General features: G+C 44.4%; 1 pseudogene; it reads right to left on the minus strand.

The window, feature by feature from the left end:
• Positions 1 to 1712: 1712 nt before the first annotated feature.
• Positions 1713 to 4701, minus strand: LOC116913230 (annotated as a pseudogene).
• Positions 4702 to 4908: the final 207 nt, after the last annotated feature.

A 4908-nucleotide genomic window follows, 5' to 3' on the forward strand; every position in this document is an offset into this window, starting at 1 on the left:
ACCATGATCTCATTACCCCTTCATCTGTAGATAGGCTAATTCCATTAGCTGTCACTGTGTATAAAATATTTAACATGGATGTACACGTTTCTCTTTGGTAGGATATAGAGTACTTTAGGAATATGCTCAGAACCGACTTGGCTGGGTCATATGGAAATTCTGTAATTATTTTTTTAAGGGACCTCAATGCTGGTTTCCTTATTCACTGCACAAATATACATTTCCATAAGCAGTGAATAAGGTTTCTCTTTCCTCACATCCATGCCAATATTTGTAGCCTTGTTTGCTTTTTTTGTTTTGTTTTTTCTCTGTGTACTGGCCTGGAACTCACTGTGTAGACCAGGCTGGTCTTGAACTCACAGAAATTCACCTGCCTCTGCCTCCAGTGCTGGGATCAAAGGCCTGCGCCACCACCTGACTTTGTTTGTTTTCCTCTTTCTTTTCTTTTCTTTTTTTTAACTTTGTAATTATATTTATGTACAGAAAACTTAGTGTACATTTAACCCAGTTTAGTGGTGAGTTCTTTAGCCTTTGCCTTTTCCAGCTCGGCAAATGCGAGCCACAGACTTAGGACCCAGAACGTTGTCTACCCAGTGACGGCAGATCTCGTCACATCTGTCATTATAATTGGTCCTGATAGCTTCCACCAGCTTAGCCAGAGCACCCTTGTCTTCCGAGTTCACCTGTGTGAAGGCAACAGTGGTGCACGTCTTCCTGTGGACCAGGCGCCCCAGCCTGGCCTTTCCCTTGATGATGCAGTAGGGCACCCCCATCTTTCAACACAGGGCAGGCAGGAAAACCACCAGCTCAATGGGGTGCAGCATCATAGGCAGTCACCACCAGCCGAGCCTTCTTGACCCGTGCTCAGAGGACAGGCGGTCTCTTAGCTGGGACGTCCCCTTTGCCAGCAGCTTTCTTCTCAGCGCCGGCCAGCAGCCTCTGCTTCTTCTCCTGCTTTGTCTCTGGCCTGTACTTGTGGGCGAGCTTAAGGAGCTGAGTCGCTGTTTGCCTGTCCAGGGCCTGGGTGAACTGATTGATGGCAGGAGGTACTTTGTGCCGCTTATAGAGGATGGCTCTTTGCTGCTGCAGCCTGATGTAGCGAGGCCATTTGACGAAGCGCGTGAGATCTCTTTTTTTTTTTTTTTTTTTTTTTTTTTTTTTTTTTTTTTTTTTTCCGGAGCTGGGGACCGAACCCAGGGCCTTGCGCTTCCTAGGCAAGCGCTCTACCACTGAGCTAAATCCCCAACCCCGTGAGATCTCTTTTGGGCTGGATGTCCTGCCCAATGCTGAAGTTCTTGGGCCTTTTCTTAAACAAAGAATTGACCACCTTTTTGGCCTCCTGTTTCTTGATGACGGCGGGGGCTGGGGCCACCTTCTTCGCCTTGGCCTTCTTTCCTTTGAGCGTCTTGCTCGGCAGGAGGAGAGAGCTCTTCTTTTCTTTACCAGTTATGCAGTGTCTGTTCTTTATACGCACCTGAAAGAGGCATTACATACTTTTATTTCCTGTCCTCCATAACAAGATTATGAAGAGATGATATAAAATAGTTATAAATTAAAATACAATCGGATTAGAAATAAAACCAGGACAACTGGATCTCTACACAGCTGTGCTCATAAGCACGTAGGCGGTTTAAGCTCATGTTTTGGTTATGAAAACAATTCAGTTCATTATACAAGAAACAAAAGCAAGTGCTGAATCGTGAGAGCACCGATCAATTATATTTAGAATGCCTATTAATGTTTCTGTCCCCCGATTTCTTGCCTTCTGTGCCTCAGTCTTGAACAGGTAACCACTTCAGGGGATATTGGGAGTAGGTGGGCCACGGGAGAAGTGTTAGCAGACACGGGAAAACAAATCTGATCATAACTATATAGACAGTCCACCCAAATGTTCAGCCACGAAACTGCTGGTAAACCCAACTATTGCAGGAAAAAAAAATCCCTAAAACATCCGTTCAGCTAGCTTCTTCCCCTTGTAATCCATCTGGGTGGGCGAGAGCTCGTGTTCCAGCGTGACTGGCTGAGAAGATCAGGACCTACAGTAAAGCAAGAGTAGACAATTTCTTCCTTAATTTATTTATTTATATACTTTACACCCTAATTGTAAACTCCTCACACAATTCCTTCCTTCAATCCCCTTCCACTTCTCCTCTGAGGCCTCCCTGAGTATCCTCCAACCCTGGTGCATCAAGTCTCTGCAGCGTTGGGCGCATCCTCTCCCACTGAAGCCAGACAAGGCAGCCCAGTTAGGAGAATGAATTCCACAGACAGGCAACAGCTTTAGAGACAGCCCCTGCTCCAATTGCTGGGAAACCCACAAGAACACTGAGCTACAGATGTGAGGGGAGGCCTAGGTCCAACGAGTGTATGTTCTTTGGTTGGTGGTTCAATCTCTAAGAGCTCCCAGAGGTCCAAGTTAGTTGACTCTCTTGGTCTTCCTGTAGAGTTTCTATCCCCTTCTGGGCCCCCAATCATTTCCTCAACTTTGCCATGAGAGTCCCCAAGCTCCAGTCACTGTTTGGCTGTGGGTCTCTGCATCTGTTTCAGAGAGCTGGGGGGTGGAGCCTCTCAGAGGACAGTCATGCTAGGTTCCTGTCTACAAATACAACAGAGTCATTAATAGTGTCAGGGATTGGTGCTTGCCCATGGGATGGGTCTCAAGTTGTTTGCCCATTCCCTCAGTTTCTGCTCCATCTTTTTCCCCTGCATTTTTTTTTTGTAGAAAGGACAAATTTGGGGTAGAAAGTTTTGTGGATGGGTGGATGTCCTTATCTCTCCACTGGATTCGTAAGTCATACGGCTTACAGGATGCGACACCAAATGTAACCCAACTGTTAATTTGTTGGGGTTTTTTTCCTCTTCTTCTTCTTCTTCTTCTTGCTTTTTCTTTTTCTACTGTTCCTGATGCTCCTAGTGCTTTCTCTTTTACTTCTTCTTCTCCTTCTACTTCTTCTTCTTCTTCTTCTTCTTCTTCTTCTTCTTCTTCTTCTTCTTCTTCTTCTTCTTTTCTTCTTCTTCTTCTTCTTCTTTCTTTTCCTTTTTCTGTTTTTTTAATTGGTTATTTTATTTATTTACATTTCAAATGCTGTCCCCCCTCCCTCGTCTCCCCTCCATAAACTCTTATCCCATCCTCTCTCCCTTTGCCTCTAAGAGGGTACTCCCCCACCCACCCACTCCCACCTCACACTTCTAGCATCCCCCTATGCTGGGGCAACAAGCCTCCATAGGACCAAGGATCTCCCCTCCCCTTGATATAAGATAAGGTAATCCTCTGCTACATCCATAGCTGGAGCCATGGACTACTCCATGTATACACTTTGGTTGGTGGTTTAGTCCCTGGGAGCTCTGGGGTGTCTGGTTAGTTGATACTATTGTTCTTCCCATGGGGTTATAATCCTCTTCAGCTCCTTCAGTCCTTCCCCTTACTCTTCCATTGGGATCCCCAGGCTCAGTTCAATGGTTGACTGTGAGTATCTACATCTGTCTTAGTCAGCTGTTGGTAGAGCCTCTCAGAGGACAGTCATACTAGGCTCTTGTCTGCAAGCACATCTTGGCATCAGGAATAGTGTCAGGGTTTGATATCCGCAGATGGGATGGATTCCAAGGTGGAGTGGTCTCTGGATGGCCTTTCCTTCAGTCTCTCCTCCATTTTTTGTCCTTGTGTTTCCTTTAGACAGGAGCAATTCCATGCTAAACATTTTGAGATGTGTGGGTGACCCCATTCCTCAACTAGGGGGCGTGCCTATCTACTGGAGGTGGTTCTATCTCCCCCCTGTTGGGTATTTCAGCTAATGCCATCCTTGTTAGGTCCTGGGAACCTCTTGCTTCCCTGACATCTGGGACTTTCTAATGGTTCACCCCACCCCATCCCCAATCTCCACTGCTACATATTTCTAGTCATTTTCCTGGCCCTCTGGATTTCTCTCCTGTCTCTTCCCATACCTGATCCTGCCCCCCCTTTTCCCTCCCCCTCCTGTCTCCCTCCAGGTCCCTGCCTCCCTCTATATCCCACAATTATTTTGTTCCCCCTTCTAAGTATGATTGAAGCATCCTTAATAGTAGTCTATCTGACTGGGGTGAGATTCAATCCCAAAAGAATTTTAATTGCCATTTCCCTGATGGTTAAGAATGTTGAACATGCTTCTAAATATTTACCTTTGTACTTCTTTTGAGAGCTGTCTGCTCAGCTTATTAACCAATATTATGATTCAGTTGATTGTATCTATGCTTCATTTTTTCTTTGCATATCTTTATATTAATCCTCTGTCAGATGTATATAGCCAGCAAAAATTTCCTCCCACTCCAGCTGAGTCTCTTTACTCAGCTGTTCCTTTTTTTATACAGAATCTTTTTAATTTCATAAGGTATATTTTTTAATTGTTGAAATTAAGAGCTAAAGAGATGGTTTAGTAATTAAGGGCATTTTTTGGGTTATATCTGGAAATTATGTAGCTACAAATACACATATTTATGTAATAGAAATGAATGGAAAAGAAGCCATGAATATGAAGGAAGTGTGGGAGGGGTGTATGGGAGGGCTTGGGTGGAGGAAAAGGAATGGAGAAATGCTGTAATTAAATTACAATCTGAGAGAGAGAGAAAGAACTTGTTCTTTCAGAGGACCCAGCAACAGTTGTAGCCAGCATAAACACAATGACTCACAGCCATCCATAACTCCAGTTCCAGGGCATACAACATCATCTTCCATGGGTATCAGAGATACAAACAGTGCACATAAATACATTTAGACAATTATACACATAAACTTTAAAAAATATGTCAATCCATCAGTTGATTAATGAAAGTGTTGGGATCACCATTGAGAAAGTCCTTGCCTATGTCCTGTGCCTTGAAATGTTTTCCTTACTTTTTCTTCTAGTGGTTGCAGAGTTTTGGGTTTTCCCTTAA

The sequence above is a fragment of the Rattus rattus genome, chromosome 12 (genome assembly GCF_011064425.1).
Source record: "Rattus rattus isolate New Zealand chromosome 12, Rrattus_CSIRO_v1, whole genome shotgun sequence".
Classification (NCBI taxonomy): domain Eukaryota; kingdom Metazoa; phylum Chordata; class Mammalia; order Rodentia; family Muridae; genus Rattus; species Rattus rattus.